This window comes from Ornithodoros turicata, unplaced genomic scaffold (assembly GCF_037126465.1).
Source record: "Ornithodoros turicata isolate Travis unplaced genomic scaffold, ASM3712646v1 Chromosome29, whole genome shotgun sequence".
In the NCBI taxonomy this organism is placed as follows: Eukaryota; Metazoa; Arthropoda; class Arachnida; order Ixodida; family Argasidae; genus Ornithodoros; species Ornithodoros turicata.
In genome coordinates this window covers 1,645,700-1,665,933 of record NW_026999353.1, presented here as the reverse complement: position 1 = coordinate 1,665,933, position 20,234 = coordinate 1,645,700, and the positions used below count along the sequence as shown (strand labels likewise).

The window sequence follows — 20,234 nt, the reverse complement described above, 5'->3', positions numbered from 1 at the left end:
ACAAGGTTAGTACACCTATTTTGCAGTTCGAAGTCTACACACTGAGAACCGTGCAAGTGCATCCGATCATTTTCACAGCTGTTGTGTAACACGTATGCTTTCTTATGCATCCCACAGAGACCTCCGCTTCCGGAACCCAGTTATACTTTAAGTATCTCTTCTGATGACTTCTTACTAGGCTATGCCGCTCTGCAGCATTGAGATGACGTAGGGTCGTGTTGGTTGTACCTCTGCTTTCGAAAAATGAGACAGTCGTTCCACATTGTGCTTACTGGCTTTGTTTGGAGTCTGACAAATCCGACAGGCCAGGACTGCCTTTTCCACGAAAGTTTGAAATGTAAGTATGCGTTAGGTTGGTTTCACATATCCCCACCATATATTGAATGTGTATATCATCGTACTTTTGATACTATAGAATATCTAGCGTACATTATTATTCAACACTTAGTTTTGCAATCTTGACACCAGCCACAATGCCAACAATTGTTTCTGCCTTTATTATTTTCTATTTTTTATTACTGTCATTATTCAATTGAAGTGCGAAAGTTAAGCTGGATACTATGATATGGCGAGACATATATATACAGGGTGTTCCATTTAAGATGGACCCCACCTTTAAAAAATAATGACTCATCGCAGAAGAATGAAACTAAGTGCATAGTATTACCAGTGACCTGGAGCATTTAATTGTGTTTTTTGTCGCGCAATTAACTGATTAATTATTTAATTTAATTTTCTAACTTTTTAATTAGGATGATTACACCGGAGATGTCAATTGTGAAGTTGTGGGCGTTGACATGAGAAAGCGAATGCAGTATGTTGCAACTCTCTAGCTCATTAGAGTCTTTTTTTTTTCGGGCCAGCAGAAAGGGCCCGGAGTTCCGAAACAACGACGGAATCAGTTTCCGTCGCGCGAAAAGAGCGCTTGATTGCAGCGCTTTCTCACGGTCGCTTGACGAACAAGCATGACAGATAACAGCATAGGCGAAACGGACGACATAAATGCTTGTTCGTCAAGCGGTCGTAAGAAAGCGCTGCAATCAAGCGCTCTTCTCGCGCGATGGAAACTGATTCCGTCGTTGTTTCCGAACTCCGGGCCCTTTCTGCTGGCCCGGGAAAAAAAAGACTCGTATGAGCCAGAGAGTTGCAACATACTGCATTCGCTTTCTCATGTCAACGCCCGCAACTTCACAGTTGACATCTCCGGTGTAACCATCCTAATTAAAAAGTTAGAAAATTAAATTAATTACTTAATCAGTTAATTGCGCGACAAAAACACAATTCAATGCTCCAGGTCACTGGTAACACTATGCACTTAGTTTCATTCTTCTGCGATGAGTCTGCGATATTGTTTTGCTTTCTTTCTGAAGTTGCTTATTTAAAAAAAATAGCAACTGTAAAGTTCATTTTCGTTTTTTGGAAATACTAAGAGGACTTGAACCAAATACTTCTCTTTGAGAACACCCCTTATGCACCTGCATTTGTATTAAGATCTCTGTTACAAGTATGACAGACAACTCAGCAGTGATGAACACTCGAATGTGAAAATGCTGGAACGACGATGCGTTATTCTGTGTGAAAGGTGCTTTGTATGTGTCTGAGTATGGGACATAGGTTTCGCGCTCATTCCTCTCTTCAAAAGAGGTGACAACTATGTTCTCCTTCTATCTATTAACCAGCCCCACTTCTTAGGGTCCCCTGTAGCCTAATGGAGCACATCATACCTCGAGTCTATCATTTTTTTTTAAATTCCAGCATGGTTTTAGAAAAGGGTATTTAGGCAAAACTAGCATTGTGGAATTCGTTCACAACATTTTAAACTGTCTCGATCCCTGGGTTCACATAGATGCAGTATATCTTTTATTTTGCAAGGGCTTTTAACACTGTGCTTTATGCTCGCTTTTTGGCCAAGCTAGCCTAATTTAAATTTGATCCTAGTACCATTAACTGGGTATGCAGTTTCTTAAGTAACCGCCACCATGACAAAAATTTGTGAGGAGAACCTATCATACCGCCACCATGAGGTGTTTGTCATGTTACAATCTCATCACATTTTAAGCCAGTGCGGTCTTTTGGTGATCGGTTATGTATGATTACATGCCACTCTATTATGCAACAATATACCTGGGTCTTCAGTCTAAGATAAATAAATAAATATACTGCCAAGTAAATTGTTTACAAGGCTCATTATTCCATTTCACCACGTTACCGCAAGCAGTTCTGAGAGTAGTAGGCAGAAGACGTGGGACAAGACAAAAAAAAGAAAAAAGAACGCACAGAAGGGACGAATGTCACGGCCACGGATGCTACTCGAACCAAGCCCGAATTACTCGACCATTGTTGGCAAGAGGGACGCGTATTTAATTTTGACAGTGCGATAACCTTCGCACATGACCAGTGATGGGGCACTAGAAAGTTCAGAGTGCTGGTTTGTCAGGCGCGACACATCAGCCTGTAATACAAACCGTGACCCCCTGTCGGATGTGTATGACAGTTTTGTGGATAAGAAGGCAGATGTGCCCTTGTTTGGCCTTTGTTGTACTGATGATGCCACCCGGACAGGCATTATTTCCATCTAGAACAATAGTGGTAACCCCGGACAAAAAGCTGCCAATCTGCAGCTTGGAAACATCCAAGGACCGTGATGTACATGGCAATGACAAGCAGTCGCTAGACACACAAAATAGGAACACTGGTTATATCCATACTAACAAGTGACAGGAAACAAACAAATGCAGCAGGAAACAAACAAGACAGTGGCAAAAAAGCGAAACGTTAGGAAATATTACGCCATGACAAAGTACTTCAAAACATAAAGCTACGATAGTTATGTACGCACTATCAAATGAAAAGACACTAATAACCGGAACAAAAAGAGAAACGTCTGGAACATTGCGCAGAAACAAAGCACTCAAGAACACAAAACCATGAAAAGTTATATATGCACTACAAAATGAAAAGACACAAGTTTAACAAGCCAACTGAGAAAGTTCAAAAAGAAAACATCGGGAACAGAGACGCAGACACAAAAGTACAAATGACACAAAAAAAACAAAACCTCACGAAACTTTGGGGTATTTGTGCGATCCACTTTGTGTTTTGGGTGAGATCCACTTTCAAGAATGGCGTTTTTGTCTTCCTTGGTTCCAAAACTGCATAGAAGGCTTACAAAGATGCATAAAATGCTGGGCATCGGATGAGTATAATAGAAGGTGTAGATGGTGACAAAAAAATTTGAAACGAATCTTCTAACCTTGTTCTCAAGCGTAATTCCCCGAATGACATTGGCTTACGTGTGTGATATTCACTGTTCCTGAAGCACATAGCAGCTCCAAAGATAAGCGGATGTGCTTTTTCGCGAATGCTCTTTCATGCTAACATTTCAGATCAATTCAGATGTACTAGAGCACACGTGCACTGCCAACGTAAAATTTAGTCATGTTTGTCTGCAGAACTAGAATCATTTCCTAGAAACCTTGATACTCTATACAATGTGCAAGGGAGCTGCATCCATAAATCTAATCTAGTGGAGCACACCTTTGGTCCCCAAGGCACAAAGCAGTGGATTCTAGTCAAAATGTGTAGTCACAATCACGTCTTGTCACAAAGCCTGTAAGGTAAATATACACTTTCGCGAGAAAGAATTTTCCACGATAGTTGTTGTTGTCCAAAGCTACTACCAGCATCCTTCAGTAGAAATCCTGCTGTCTGCTACTTGTGAGATAGATTTCCTAGTCATGGTAATAATTAGGACTCGATTTATGTGTAAGGTGATTCAGCCTATTTGTGGGGCAACATGTTCTACATGCCGGAGGGTAGCACTGAAAACAATTCGTCCACATGGAGCTGTATAATCGTCAAAACTAACGGACATAGATCACTTTACGTAAAGTGTATGTGATGTTCCATGTGCAGGGCCCAACCTCGCACTCCGCCAACTTCAATGATTCGTGCTCATTCCACTGATACTGGCCAGTAATTATTGAACATACTTAAGAAGTAAGCGCTAACGCCACACTTCCCAAAGCTATGCTGCTGCTGTGCTAAAGTTATGTTTCTGCCGTTCATCTCCTGAGATTTCCCTGTGTGCTACAATACCAATAAATACACTTCTTTAAAAAGTATCTGCAGACGCACTTAACAGACATTACTAAAAAGTACGAATTTCAAGGTTCTGCAGGATTTTTTTTTTAACAATGCCCGGTTCAGGATTGCTCACTACAGGGCGTTCTCGTGAGGGCAAAGTCCCATCCTTATTGATCACGAGTTCTTTTTCGGCTGCCATAAATTTCTAACACACACTGATGGAAGTAATGCATACCTCCCTCCCCTCGAACGGGTATTGTCCTCCACCACTCCCTAGTGGTAAAGCTCCACCAACAGTAACACTTGATTTTGGCATTAGGTTTCACTGATGTAATTTTCCAAAAAGAAAGGGGCTTTCAGTGATTAACGTTGAAACAGGCACATAAGGAAAATTTTCAGCTTCACGCATGCTTGTCATCCCGCTGCAATGAATAATGGTGCATTTCCCGTGCTTTTAGTACCGAAGGATGATTACAAGGTGTACATACACACCTCTGAGTAATAAATGCTACATACATACATGTACGAAAATAAAGTAATACATGTATAATAATGAAAAAATGGCTAGGAAGCAAGCGAGCTGGTGATGATGATGCATAATGTAAAAAACCTGTTGCTCAGATTGCTTCCCTCTATGGGATGAAACAATTGTAAAGGCATCCGAAGTGGACCCACACAGAAGACTGTTGAGAGAGACACTTTTCATAACTTCTTGTGGGAACTGTGTCAGCAAACCTTCCGTAATCCTCGGTCCGGCCTTGAACAGACTGCTCGTTCCCCCGAAATGACCTTCTATTTTGTTCTCAACTGGTGTTCCTTTCCCTTCCGCTTGTATATATTTCTGTTTTGTGAAGTAAAATTTTCAGCTGTGTTTGAGACTTCGTGTTTGTATCTGTCCCTTCGTGTTCCCTAGTCTCGGGGTTTTTTACATTATACATGTATAATGTTTTGTCATTTCCAGTCCTAAGTTAACAAACGCTTATCACAGGTGCTCGTATATTTACTATTATCCGCTACATGAGAGATTGCACATATCTTCTTCCCATACAGATGCATGGTGAACATATGAATACAAAACTACGCATACAACAAGGACACATTAACCTCAGGCAACAGTAGTATTTCCTGGTGAGGAAAATGCTATGAGTGACAACATGCGTCTTTATGGCAACTTATGTGCTAGGCTAATTTTGTTCTCATATGGAATTGTAACGTACAGAATAAATAGATATTACATCTGTTTCTGGTTTTGATATTTATTTATTTATGAATATACATCAAAGGCCTTTTGCGCATTACATGAGGGGGGACATCAACATGGCTTACTTAAAAAAACAGAAGTTACAAGGAACATATATATTTGGAAGGCAGACTATTTTCGTTTGTTCATCAGCCTTACTACAAAACAGCTCCATTTTAGCAACGGTACACAATGCCATGAAAGGAGAGATCGTCTGTCGCCCCGCAAGACTAATAAAAAATGTCTTTAGTGTTGTATTTCAATACAGCATATTGAGCTCCTAGCCATGCATCATTCTGCATGGCTATGAATCATGCTAAAACACTGATGCTGAATTTGATATTTTGAATGTGATGGAGAAGCAGTGCGAAGATGTACCTCCATTTAGTATCTTGGGTACTTCAAGCCTTTGGCAGTTTCTGGGGGATAGGCTTCCAAGATCCTGTTCACTGCACAAGCTCAGATGACTGTCCTCTTGTTTTTCCCAAGCTAGTGCCAAGGTCACCTTGCAAACTGGCGATGTGCAGTGCACCTGTGTTGTCTACACAGAAGTACATCAGATCTAGTTTAACAAAGATAGGTAACCAGTCACAGTACAGGGGGTCCAGATAGACTCCAGTAGCATTTCCACATGTACGTAAGAGCCACTGCAGATATCTGCACACACCCTGTATTCTTTAAGAAACCCAAATTTTTACTTTCGCTGAATTCGATAAAATCATTAAAAACCAAAGCGCACGGCCAAACATAAATCCAACAAACACTATTAGCTGCCTATAATGCCTTTCCACAGCTCAGAGTTGTGCCGTCTTTTTATGTGCTGCCCTGCACAGGGGTTTTTAGCGACTTTAATGGACGACCAAACCAAGTTTGAGCGCCCAAATTTTAACATCGTTCAATAGGAACACATATGACTTACTTGTGAATATGGGCGCTCATAGGTTCGCGCTGCCCACGGAGTTCAAAATGTGAGGACAGCCGTATTGAGGCATCGAAGTTGGAAATCTTCGAGGGTTGTAACGCACTCGTGCTGTAGGTCTTCGGGGATGCTTTCGAGCTCCTTGCAGGGCAAGCATTCGATCTCCTTGCGTATTATGACATACGGGCCGCAGCGGGACCTTAAACAACAAGTGTATATGAAATATAAGAGCACAAAGTTTACAGAGAATGTTTTACATGTTTCATCATAATGTGCGCTGAAAAGCTCATGACTTACCAGTCAGTCGAAGACAGGCGACTGATTGTGTTTGTTTTGTTTGATCTGTGTCCGATCTTCGTGGAGCTTTGACTTCGCTTTCCGTTCGCGGCATCGGCGATGTTTAAGAGGCAAGGCTCTCGAACTGTTCAGCACGCAGAATTTCCTTTACGAAGGTCAGAGAAAAGTTCCTTGCTCGAAGTCTCCGCATTGCTCGCTCCGACGTGCATTTTGATGGCCGCTTTCCGGATGCCGCTCTCACTAAATCACTTCTGGTCCAGAACAGAACTTCTGGTCCGGGCACCCAATGAACGACAGACTCCTCTCGGCGTCACGCACACGGAAGTTGGCGCAAATCCACTACAAAGAGGCTAGACTTCGGTGCCGATTACGCGAGCTGAGGGGGAAACCCAAGTCCGTTTGGCAAACTTCGCTGCCGCATGCAGCAAAAGTAGTGAGCGTTGTATAATTGCTGAAATTGTCCCACCCCTACCCTCATTGTCTTCCTGTCTGCTTTGCATATCTCTCTTTCTTGCAACACAATTCCTTTTCATGAATCAAATTTCCCTATCAGAAATAGGCGAAGAAAACCGCCTACTTAGTAGAAATAAATGTCGAAATGCAGAAGCTCTAACAATTAGAAGACAGAGAGTACGGGGTACGCTGAAGAATAATAAAATAATCAACTTACAGTAATCCAACTGTCGCTTGTTCTCCCCTTGAACAGCCGCAAAGAAACCACGGCGGCGGGGCTGTAATCAGAGGCAGAACGGCTCGCTGTTTCCTAGCAATGGATAACGGCCTTGATAAGTGTTAGAAAGCAGTAAACCTCGGAGGCAGCAACAGTGTGTGTGCACGTGACGGGTTTAGTCCGAAAAGTGGGGCAGGTGCGCCAGAATGGGTGCGCACGCAACGAGGTTAGCATGCCGACTTCTAACACCCCCCCCCCCCCCCCCCCTCGACAGGTTATCCCTTGATGAGCCCCATCCGTTGCCTTAACGTTTCCAGTCTCGGTCGTGGTAAAGGTTTCGTCAAAGCGTCCGCGATGTTGTCAGCGGACTCACGGTACTGAAAGTTGATGATGTTTCGCGCTCCTAGATGACGTAAGTGATGATGACGGACATCGATGTGCTTTGTCATGGCAATGTTTAGTCTCCCTTCTACTGGAATTATGTATTTCAGAATCATTTTTGTATTATAGAATTTTAATTTGGCAATCCACTCACAGGTCTTCTGATACACAGGTTAGCAATGTAAACAGTGTTTATATGCCTCTCATACACTCTAAATCCTGTGACAGACATGTGACAGTTAAAAAAGTTCCCTTGGAAAGTGCAGCCGGTACACAGCCGTAACCGTCTGGAAGCTGCCGTAACGGTTAACAAATAGCAAGCACAGCGATCCTCATCGCCAAATTTCAGCAGGTACAAAGCCGTCACGTTGGTATGAAACGGCTTTGTGCTCGCTGAATAATATGTGTGCCTCCTGAACCTTGTACTCGTGTGCTTGTTGAAGAATGCGTGTGCCGGCTGAATATGCGTGCCTTCGTTGGAGCGCACTGCGTTGTTGCGCGCTCCGCCGGTGAGGAGTGACATGGCACAACGTCAGCCGCCGGCTCTAAAGCGAAACGCACCGCCTCCAAAATAATGTCGCCACCGGCGCGCGTACGCTAACGATCTCTGATTGGCTGCGCAATATATGTATAAATATTTGGATGCTCATTGGTCTAAAAAACTGGCGTCAGTTTCTTTAGCGCTGATTGGGCGAGAGTCATTTGACTTAGGAGCGAGCATCCGAACGCGCGAACCGCTCAACGGAAGCAGTCGAACGGAGGAGAAAGAAAAACGACAGAGGAGACATCGCGTCTGTCCGGCCACGCGTGTTCTCTCGGACTGTAACCGTTGTGCACGCAGATGCTAGGGGGTAGTTTTAGAGTTTTGAATGCTTTAGATTTAGATTGTGGCGAACTGCTAATGTGAGAACGGAATGGCACATCCACCTCATCATCACAACAGCGGGACGACGAACATGACATAGAATCCGTGCACCTCCAAAGGACGCAGAAATCGTCAGAGAGGAAGTCTGCACTCTTTCCGACGTACTGCAGGTGAATGGTAAGACAAGTTTGATTACTTTTTTGTGACTGAAGGAAGTAATGCAGGTTTATCACGTTAAGTGTATTACGTACAACATTTACGAGTCACTCAGCGTTTCATTGTGCAGTGCATTGCCGTAACTTGTACGTTTCTAGTATGCCGTTAATCAAATTATGTGTGGTTATGCTAGCTGCCCCTCATGCGCGTCGCAGCCGTTCATTCACTGTGATCTACGAACATTCGTGTCGAATGCCTTTGTGTTCAAATACGAAATCAAGATCGATTGCCTATCATAGCAGTGATTTTCGTGCAGAGTTACGGATCATCAATATATTTTTTGTTTTGTTTTAGTTATCCCGCAGCCATCGGCAACAACGACGCACATAGCTCAGCATTGGCTTTTGAACAGCCCTTCGATGTCGAAGCACCTAAAGCTCCAGTGAAGCCTGTTACAAGACGGAAAAATATATGTACTGTAGCTTTTTCGAGGCAGTTCCCGAGGACAAATAAAATTGATTTGTCATAAACCATCGCTTTTTGATTGTTTGCTTTGGGACAGCATGATCGTTGCTCGACAGCAAGACAACAAGCGCCGAAGACAAACCACAAACGGACGAGGCTGGGGCGGTAGGGGGGACGAGAGGAGAGACGAAAAACCCGAGGAGAGAAGGGGAAGGAGGTTGGGAGAGGAGGTCGGTCTGCGCATGCGCACTGGGCCGCAGCTTTTTTCCCGCGCTGGCCAGCGGAGACGCTGTGAGTGGCTCCTGGGGATCACGTGGTTTGGGCGCCCGCCATTTTCCCTGGACCATTGCGTAAACGGCAGCTTCCGGCGGATGACAACGTATTCTCCCGCAGTACATTCCTTCCCGCTTCACGCCTGCTTGCCGGTGTCTGCGTTGCAACCTCCCCTTTGAGAAGAATGACATCTTGCTTTTTAAGTACAGGTCTAATGTTTGCTTAAGGTAAGCCAACGTAAGCTTAAGGTAAGCCGTGCATCTGTGATGCATCGTATGACGCCTGCGTCTTACTCGTATTTAACAATCGAAGTACATTCTGTTGCAGACGGTGGACGCATTGCAAATGGCGGCAGGAGAGGATTGGCTGCATCGGTGAAGCGATGATGTACATTACAAGCGAGGTTAATTGAATTCTTCCGTTATAGGTGACCGTGGGACTGTATTGATTGCGAGGAGGTGAGTTACAAAATGGAGTACTATTCCAGCATTAACGTTGGAAGAATACCAGCGTAATATTCACTTCGGTTTCTTTACAGGTTGTTTCCTGTCTCAACGGTGACACATACGCGTGCAAGACTGCACATGGATTTGGTGTCTGTTGCCACTTGTTGGACAATTGTTCCTCGGCCATCTCGTTTGAGGAACCGTCGTGTTCGTCACTAAGGATCTTCATTGAGCTTTTAGTGCCAGCTTGTTCGAAGTTTCGAGGATTGTGTGTGTTTGGCGTTTGGAGGACTGCCTGGTGCATCGGATGGGTTGTGTATCCGTGCAACGTGTGCTCCATATCTGTGTGTTGGGATTAGTGAACCGTGTATGTTTTCCAATCGACAAACGATGATGTACTGGATGCAATTTAAAGGTATGTGCAAGCGAATAAAATTTGGTGTTTCATGTTCGATGTGCTTGGAGCATTTTCTTCCTTGCTTTTTCTTTTTTGCGAAGCGTGGAGGTAATTTTTCTGTTAGGGAACTCGACAGGCGCATTGTGTTTCGCGTATTAGTGGGTACAAGCAACCCTGCAATACGTCCGGTACACTGTGGCTCCTGGCGTCAGCAGGGATGTCGTACCAGTTGTTTCAGGGGGCACATGGCGTGTAACCTAGAACCTGTGTAACCTGCATCTTTATGCAAAAATACTTCAAAAGCCGTGAGACGACATAACTAGACCAAAAAGTACAGAACTCCGACTTAACATAACAACATAACAAGGTTTACTCGGACGTTTCGTCCGTCATGCGACGGACATCATCAGTGCCTAACTGAATGACAGAATGCACAACCGGTCGCTATTTAAGGAGATGGGAGTATTGTTCGGGGAGGGGCCACGGTTTTTGTTACAAACCGAGGTGTCACCGCGTATGTGCCAAGACTCTAGAAGCTTCCTGTGTCCCCACCTTTGTTCTCTCTTGCTATGTTAGGTTGGAGTTCTCTACTTTTTTGTCTGCATTTTTATGTATGAGGCTCCTTTTGTGACAAGAGGGCAAGGGTCCCGGCAACATGGCACATGTTCACAAAAATGCAGAACCAGATAGACACACACACACAAAATTTACAGCATAATAGAGTCGCAATCATTTTGTTGTGTCCTTTTTGCTGTGTTGTTTGTTCCAGTTTTTTTTTTCGTGTGTAGTTTCTGAATTTTAAGCCCAAGAGCAGTTGCTATAGAGGACGCTGAGAACATGTGAAGCATACATTTTCTCATTCTCACATTATGGTGTAAGCAGTGTGAAATACAACTCAAAAGGAATTTAATGAGAGACAACTTGTCAGCAAGATTAGTGTGGGAACATCGCAAATGAAAAATAATTCTAAACCATAATGGATTCCTATCCAACGAGGGATGTTCAAGTCAAACCGGGTCTTTTTGTCTCCTGAGTGTACAAATGGCTCGCGCTACTTCTTTTTCGTCATTTTCACACGCGAATGGCCTCCGCGTTCACCACGTGGTGGTCCAAAGTTTGTGCAAAACAGAAGACACGTGCTGGACAAGATGGCTGACAACGAGGTAAGGGCGCACATCGAACAGCGAATTGTCATGAAGTTTCTCGTGAATGAAGGCGTAAAGTCATCTGAAATTCACAGAATACTTCAGGCTCAGTATGGCCACGATACACTTAGCCGCAGCAAAGCGTTTGAGTGGTGCAAACGGTTCCGGGACGGCCGTACATCAGTGCAGGAAGTACCCCGAAGCAGTGCCGAAGCACCCCGTCTGCGGGTAAGGTCATGGCCACGGTTTTCTGGGACAAGCCTGGCGTTGTTCATGTTGATTTTCTGCCCAGTGGTACCATCATGAATAGTGCATATCACTGCCAGGTTCTCAGGGATGTGCATAAGGCGCTGAAGCAAAAGCGCCCGTACCTCTTCACGAAAGAAGTCCTCCTCCTACAGGACAATGCACGCCCGCGTACCGAGCATCTCACGACACGCACCTTACAGGAACTTGACTAGGAGTTGCTGCCACATCCCCCTTACAGTCCAGACCTCGCCCCCAGCGATTTCCATCTCTTGGGGCCACTGATGCCGTTCCTGGGGGGCCGCCACTTCAGCTGCGACGACGAGGTCAAGAATGCGATCCGATCATGGCTGCTACGCGCCAGTAAGGATTTCTACGCTGCTGGCATCCAAGCCCTCGTGAAACGCTGGGACAAGTGCATTAGTGCAGCTGGAGATTACGTTGAAAAATAAAACTAATTTCTCGCCTGTAAGTTCATTTTACTTTTGCGAAAAATGAAGTCCCGGTTTGACTTGAACACCCCTCGTATTTAATGGTACAGTATCAGTATGAGATAAAAGTTATTCAAATAATATTAAAGAAGTAACCGTGCAAATTATAAGTCAAACAGTGAAGCTGGCTGCAGTACACTGCAGTTACATGTGACACAATGTGTCACATCCCTGTTGAAAAAACCAGTATACTGGACAGACTGGAAACCAGTAACCAGTGTCATATCGGATTTTTAACAAAGTCTGAACACTGGTCTTACTGGATAGTCCAGTGTTACTGGCCTTACTGGACAGTCCAGTGTGGGCACTGGTCTTACTGGAATGTACAGTGTGGACACCGGTTTTACTAGAGAGTCGGACGTTAGGGCTCATCGGCTTTTGCAAGTCCTGTTTTGCGTGCAGTGTTGTATCCTGAGAGGCACATAAGTACTGCAGTGTGGCCCTAATCTGCATGTAGGGTGGTGTTGACTGAGAAATGCGTAAGAACTCACTTACTATTCACAGATTTATATTCTTTATTGTGTCATTTTCTGTTTTTGCCATGCCGGACAACATCGCCAAACAGAAATCTGCAAGGATTCGCCAAACTAGTTTCAGCTATGCTTCTTTTGGAAGCACTGTCTGGTGGCCCTCAATGTGAAGTGGCATGCCATCTGAAACGAAAATGTTGGAGATGATCAGTACATGCGATAATATTTCAAGCAGACTCCTGAATCTGCCCAGAAAAAGTAGTGCAAATTGACTGAGGCTGGAATCTGAACGTTCATTGAATGATAGAAAATAACTGCAGCATGATCTTACTTATGCAATGGAATCCAGCTTCTCTGCTGTTGCCTGTGACGAGCGAATGATTGCCTGCTCTCTGGTACGGCTGGTACAGTGGTCTGGCGCTGCATCAAATCGTTGACTAACTTGTGGTTGATTGTGCCCCGCTGTACGCACATGAAGTTCTCAGGAACAAAACTGTCAACCCCAAGGTGAATCTGGAATTTGTACACATAGTGAGTATCAACGAAAGAAAATATTGGACACACAATCCTTCGTTGCTGTTGAATACATTGCACGAAGTGCCCATAGACTCAGAGAACAGGCTGATGTAGCACGAGCTATAGCAATGCTTACAATTTGCCGATTAGAATACAGTACATGGTGTACTTGAGTCAAGATACAAACAATGATTGCGTTTTGTTTGTATCCCATATTGTATTGTACATGTCTGTTGCCCGCCACCCAGAGGTTTTGGCTGCGAATGCTGGAGCCCGGCCAAACAGGTTAAATGAAGGGTCCACAAGTGTACCTAGTCTTTTCGACCCGCAGAAACTGAATGTGGACCGAGAGATTTTGACACGATACGTTGCAGTGATCTGTGCCCCTCGGTTGATGAGGGCAGGAAGGCAGGCACTGGCAGCTTACACAAGTACTCATGATATCGCAGGTTCAAAATTAATTCTTGGAATCCACAGTACAATGCGAAATGCAATCAGTAAGACGAAAATACATGCCAGTTTGTTAAGGAATTATAAATTGCACATGACAGAAAGATACATATGGCAAGTGTTTTTTGGCACACAGGAGCAGCTATAGCAAAACAATTACGGTTAGCATGGTGACTTGGTATGGACAGACCATGGTATATCCCTCACGGAGAAGGCAGTCACATTTTGGGTACTTTTTTGCCTCTCTCTAACAAGGCTAGTTTGAACTTTTTGCATAAGGTGCATAATTATTAGCTTTAGGGCTTAACCGGAGTCTTGCGCCAGTTGAAGGTGGCCTTTTTACGGTGAAACCCGATTTTTACCCAGGTTTTGAAATGAACCAGGGCACAATATAAGTGATAGAATGCGTGGTGTGCACTTTTCCTTCCTTTGTATATCTGAAATTGGCTGATTCTGTTGTGTAGTAATATGAATAGATAAAATAAGTACCAGATAACAGAGTCGGCCGACGAGCCTCTTCCACCAAAGGTGCACCTACAAAGAAGAAACATGCTATTGATGAAATGATTGTCTAATTAACTTATAATTCAGAAAAGCTGCACTCACTGGAGCAAACAGTAGTACAGAACAAAAAAGAGAACACACCATATACATAGACTTCTACGTCTACATTTTTTTGGCGTAGTCTTGTGCGGAAGTTTCCTCTTGCCCCAAGTTTTCCGGTCAAACAGTTTATTGAGTGTCATGCTCGTTCCCTGTGCGGCATCTTTCTGTTCAACCAACCAGGTGTAAATAAGGGCACGGAAAATACAGAGACGAGGTGGCTGCCCTCGTCCTTATTACGTCCCTAATAATGACTTTTATCTAAGATCCAATAATAAACGCACTGCCGTAACCATGAGAAATACGTGCTTCCGCAATGAATGTATACTGTACTCACAAATTTTGCCCAGCAATGATAGTGTCGGGCACCTGTTGTTCTCCTGAGCTTCACGCTGCTTCGTCAGGGTTGTAATCCATCCATCCATCGAGCAACCCCTGTGGTACGAGATTTTCATCAGATATGGTACATCCAGAGTAAAGCGTCCCGTGGTGTCCTTTTCATATATTCCTAGATGTGTATTTGATAATTTCGTCACTTGATATCCAAATATTGTTCATAATGGGAACTCATATTAACACTCATAATTAAAATGTTAAAGACATTGACTAGTTGCTCACCTTATTCGCTGAAGTATGCTTTCACATATACTGTGAAGTGATGTGCTCCAAATGCAGCCTCCCCTTTTCTTTTGTGTGCTTGACATCAGGCACCAATTTCTGATGATATCGCTGGGACTTCGAAATGGCGTCCCTATCGGATGTTTATTTAGAAGTAGAATACAAACGTACTTTCGATGCTCATTATATTTTTGTATCCTTATGATAACGTTCAACAGCGTGCAGCAAGAAACGAAAACAGTGACACTAATTTTTATCCGTGTTACCGAAGTGGCAACACACAAAAATTATTCATCTGAATTTACAAAGAAACTCCCGACATGGTCCGAGCTTAGCAGATGTACCACAGTATCTAGCTTCTGTTTCCTTTTACTGTAGTGCTAATAAAGGTAGGTGGGAAGGCTGAGAAGACCTCGATATCTCTTGCAATATCTCCATGTAGAACGGAACACACACAACTACATCTCCAGATGTGCTTCCCTGCCGGAACGAGAAGACATAACATCATTGAATTGTCGCCACAATTCCAACGAGATCCAAAGACAAATCAGACAGTCAATTCGTTCATTATGTAGCCGTGAGGTACAAGTTCCTCACTGACAGAATCAGGGTTTTTGAAGAGAAGCTATACCTTCGCGACATCATGTTCTACTATGTTGTGTGGCGAAGACCGTACCCACGGAATAAAGAAGCAATTCAATGAATTGGCTTAATGGATATAAATGCTAAACGCCGATTTCCACTTGATTTAATGTAATCCAACATGTTTTGTACACACCGCACCAGTTCAAAGAATGCGAAACCAATTGAAGGAATTGGCCTAGAGTATCAATAAAACAACAACTTTATTTCTAAGGTTAATAATGAGGAGTTTCGTCGCTAGTGTGGATACCCGAGCCCACTGGCATAAAATGCGATGAAATGTGCCCCTTCACCATAAGGATCGAAGTCCTGACGTGCCTAAAAAGACCAAAAAAGCCCTCATCACAGAGTGTTGATGGGCTGGATTTCACCAGGGGCCAAGCAATTTTCATAGAGATAGAAAGGGTGAAATTCGAACTGACTAAGGATCTGAGAGAGCGCGGTTCGGGAAGGTTGGTAGCATGGACAAATAAGAAGAATGTGCCCAGGTCCCCTAGGGCACCGTAGTCACATCATCGGTCAGAATAGATCAGATATGCATAGAGATTTCAACTGAGCACTGCACATGCCACTTGAGGTGGCGGTTGATACCGCGGCGTCTTTTAGCCATCCAGTGATGGTTTAACCCCATCAGAGTGACATAGCGGTGTTTCGCGATGAGTTCCCGTGTCTAATATCTTGGCCTGCAGCGGCGATATCGGGATGCTGTTTCTTGTGACGAATTCCCCTTCCATCCCCCTACGCGTGCACCTTGCGGCTGTGAGAAATCCTGGCGGTTGTCCAGATATTTGCAAATTCTAGGCAACCGTCGGTGCTTCTGACACCTTCAAAGTCTTGTAAATCCTGCCCGGACTGTTGGATCGAGACCAAAATTCAGGTCCGAACGGGCCTGGATTAGCTGTGTGATCGCGCAAATCACACAGGAACTGATCTGTAGTGGTTTGGAACTCGTAGGCGGAGACGCGTTAGTAAAATTCGTTTTTCCGAACTTCAGTGCCCTTGTTGGAAAGAAGTTCGCCTCGGACAGGGTACATACTTGGAGAACCCACTGTTCTCGACGCGGAGCACGTGATAAAATTCACGGCGTCTCTCTAAATTTAGCAGTTCTCGAGTTAGAGCATTCCGCGTTCACACTCCTCCCAATACATGGGACCAGCGGCTTCCCCCCCCCCCCAAAAAAAAAGCCTTCCCGTTGCTGCCACATGGTCATGTTTGCCTTCGTTATGAAGGTCTCAATGTGCTCTTTCCAACAGCGTTTGTCCCGCAGGCGCGCGATGTTCCGTTCTCCCGATATCGGCTAAAGAGCATGACGAGCTGCGAGGCTGGCTAGAGCCACCCTGAAACGCTTCCCACTTTTCGGTGTCGTAAGTCGATTACCCGATGTCCGATTTAGTCGAAATTTTGTGTGCGCGTGCTCTGTTCCCTGCTCTACAACTTTCCAATTGAGACTAGCCGTTGATTTCCAGTGGTTAAGACGTCATTCTCGAAATTCCTGACACCGACCACCGTTCACCGACTTTTGTCCCTGTCTTCAGGCCTGAAGCCCACGGCGGATCCGACTTCCTTTTAATGGGCACACGCACTCGACATGGGAAACGCGTAGAAACTTGCCGCATCTTTCTATCCCTCTCGGTTCTCGAGTTAGAACACCGTGGCAACGGCGGTTCTCTGATACATGGGCCTGGGGCATTTTTTTCGATATCGGGTTCTTGCAGGCGTAGGAAGGTGATTGAGATGTGTTTTTGAAGAGGAAAATGTCCGCGTTCCGTCGTTGCTCTGGTGCCCTGGACTGCTGTGAATGTGTTTTTATGCCCTACTAGTGTTGCCTGGTGGTGCTTTTATGTGTGCACCCTGGAAGATAGGTCCAGAAGCCTTGCGATTTCTTAGATTAAAGGTTAGTTCTATGTTTGTACGATTCGTGCAACTTTTGTTTGGTATCATTCCTAGCGTGTGGGTTCTATTACTTTATGCTAGCAGTGTGATTATTACCCTTTTGATTCCTTTTCCCCTATGCTTTATCTTTCAGCTAAGTGTACTCGTGACCCTACCAGCACTTTTCAAGGTGAAGATGCAACATCGTCAGTGGCCCCGTTACTAATGTCTAATCTATGAATTTCAGATACTTTCGACGTATTCATTGCAGTGAACAACGCGGTTGGAACAGCACACTCACGACGTGGGAAGGTCACAGAAATGTTGAAAGACATCAGGTAAGTTACGCTAAAGTGCGTTTCAGAGCTCTTCAGTGACTTGTGTCACTGAAACTGCGAAACAGATTGGGCATATGCTTCACCCGTACAACTGCGTCATGTGCTCCACGGCAGCACAAGCCTTTACGGCTGTGCCACTGTATGTAAAAAATGCTGAGTGATTTTAATAAAGAATTTGCAGGGAAGTACAATGTGTCGCACCTTGTTGACTCTTTTACAGATGTGTGGAAACGTCGTAGCGGATGAATGTGAATTATGGATCTCCAAGTGGCGTCGCCCGCGTCATTTTCAAGATTTTACCCGTTTTGAAGGTACGTAGTGAATGTGCGAGGCATTCACGTTCCTACTACGTGGTTATCCATGCGTTTCCCGTCTTCGCAGGCAATAGGGCTGTTGATAGGGAGAATGCTAGGCTACTGCAGACTGCAACCATAGGCGCTGTGTCTAAAGGTATGCGTACACGTCGATGCGTACTTCACAGTGACATTTTGCTGTAGCAGTATTTACATTTCAGGGTAAGCTCACATGACGCGGCAGGGAAGGGAGTCCGTGGCGAAAAGTGAATATAGCCGAAGTTGGATAGCGTTAATTCGCACGAAAGGCAGGCTGGACACATCGCAAATCTCCAGTTGTACGAAACACAGTGCAGCATGGTCGTCGGTTATGCCAGTGCTTCAACATATGTTTCAGCGTCGCACTTCGGACATTGCGGGCATATACCTTTAAATTTTTCCCCTTGTGGACCGATGCTGTGTGTGTTCATGGACATCATGTTTTCAAAGACATGTAAGTTCTCAATAATAATGCGAAAAAAATGCTGGTCATGTTACGCTGTGATATAATACCTGGTGAGGTAATACGATGCTATGACGCTCAGTTTCATACGAAATAAAGTGTTTGATCCAATGTTGCTTGTTTGTGCCACTGATACGCACTGCTGTGCGGTGTTGATGTAATGTTCAGAGAACGCCAGTAAGCCTGGCTAAGGCACGGGAAAAAGGTCCACTAGAGGTCCGTAAAAGGTCGTCATTGACGTACTATGGACTTCCTTGGGACGTGCGCGGATGTTATTTTGGCAGTTCTGAGTACGTCCCAAGTATGTCAAAATTATGTTTCAGGATGTCCTCAGGATGTCTTCATCGTCCTGAGGGTAACATCATGTAGACGTCCTTGAGACATCGGTGGTTTACTGGGTAGGGTTAGAGCGAGTTCATCAAAAGTTGAGCTAGCTACTAAATCACACAGTGAATGTTGTGTATGAGTAACTTCTTCTGTGCACTCATCAATTAAGAAAACATTAAAAAATGCTTTTAGGTTGTTCGCAGTAATAGCATGATCTATATTTCAAAACGGAACAGTTGTATATGTGATCAGTGCAGCAGCAATCAAGACACATCTGTTACCTGTCCAAGCGATGACTTAATTTTGTCAACACATGCAATTTCCAACATAAAAAGTTCATTCATTCATACTGACCTCCTTTAGCCCTTGCTAAATGAGCCAAATTACTTTAGTGATTGATGGTTCTCAGCAGCCAAAGGCAGGGCAATAAAAATTGTCGATAAACCAACACATACGGTGGAAAATAACTATTCTGAGGCTGGAACAGACGGCAAAGACACACTCAACAAAGCCTCAATGCTTTAGAACATGCATAGCTCAAAATATAGCAGGCCACTACCAGACTCTTTCTTTTTTGACTGCTTGCAACTGCCCACCCATGATACACATCCGCATGTGTTGATCCTACAATGCAACACGATTTGTGCACTGACGGTGAAATGACGCAACAACAGTAATCGACATAAACATAATGGAACGGAAAGATTACTTTCGAATTCCTGTTCATGCACACACAACGCGAAACACAATATCTATAATATTGATGCAGACAAAGCGCTGGAGGAACAAAATCCTGTACCCACACAGCGAAGGTACACCCACTGCATTGAAGATATGTCGTAGAGCACGGAAAAACACAAAATACGAGAATACAACGCACCGGTGTTAGTTTAACGTGAATAACTAACACGAAACGAATAAGTAATACATTACCGGCAAGGTCCAAGCTGGTCCGGCAAGTTCTACGGCATGTGGTCACGGCACTGGCACAACAGCTTTTGCAACGTCAGACGAATAGCGAACACAACAACAAACGTCACGCACGAGATGCAGTATATCTTGCCGATTAAACTCAACGATAACATAGACATGAGTTGAACACAAGAAATCACGAGGAAGCCAGCAGCCCGCTGAACGCTGCTTTGTGCTCTCTCTACATGGTTGCTAGACGCAGCGGTTTGAAACCGAAACACTCGACGATTTGGTGACTTTAATGACTTAAATTTTCCACAGTGCTGGTTTTTATGTTATTGAGCCGACAAATTCCGTATGAGGACGTGAATAAGGAAAGATCACGAATGCCTTGAGTTTCGTTAATCAAACAAGTGTTTTCGTTTTGTTTTTTTAATTGAGCGACGGTGATGATGATGGTGAAAGAGCTCGCTGTTGTCGACTTCTCAGAAGTGGGCAACGTCACGACTGACGCTGTGGGGAATGTGCGTCCTGGGCCGCATTCTAAGTGAACTGTGCCGACATAAAATCGGAGCGAAGAAATAAGCTGGGGTTGATAAACTGACGAATCCCAG

At 44.4% G+C, this 20,234-nt stretch overlaps 3 long non-coding RNA genes across 3 annotated transcripts in view; 1 reads left to right on the top strand and 2 right to left on the bottom strand.

The window, feature by feature from the left end:
- Window positions 1-5,332: 5,332 nt before the first annotated feature.
- LOC135373696 (uncharacterized) lies at window positions 5,333-19,866 on the bottom strand. Its single transcript, XR_010416553.1, has 5 exons — window positions 19,642-19,866; window positions 7,213-7,305; window positions 6,543-6,954; window positions 6,246-6,444; window positions 5,333-5,867 (listed from the first exon to the last, which is right to left on the bottom strand). It is a non-coding gene; the product is annotated as an uncharacterized LOC135373696 (long non-coding RNA).
- The window catches only part of LOC135373698 (uncharacterized), a 71,410-nt gene continuing 58,420 nt past the window's right edge, over window positions 7,245-20,234 (top strand). Inside the window, exon 1 of the long non-coding RNA XR_010416555.1 lies at window positions 7,245-7,438. This is a non-coding gene — a long non-coding RNA (uncharacterized LOC135373698). The remainder of the gene's footprint in view (window positions 7,439-20,234) is intronic.
- LOC135373697 (uncharacterized) lies at window positions 12,253-14,624 on the bottom strand. The gene is made up of 4 exons (XR_010416554.1): window positions 14,454-14,624; window positions 14,003-14,047; window positions 12,879-13,060; window positions 12,253-12,730 (listed from the first exon to the last, which is right to left on the bottom strand). It is a non-coding gene; the product is annotated as an uncharacterized LOC135373697 (long non-coding RNA).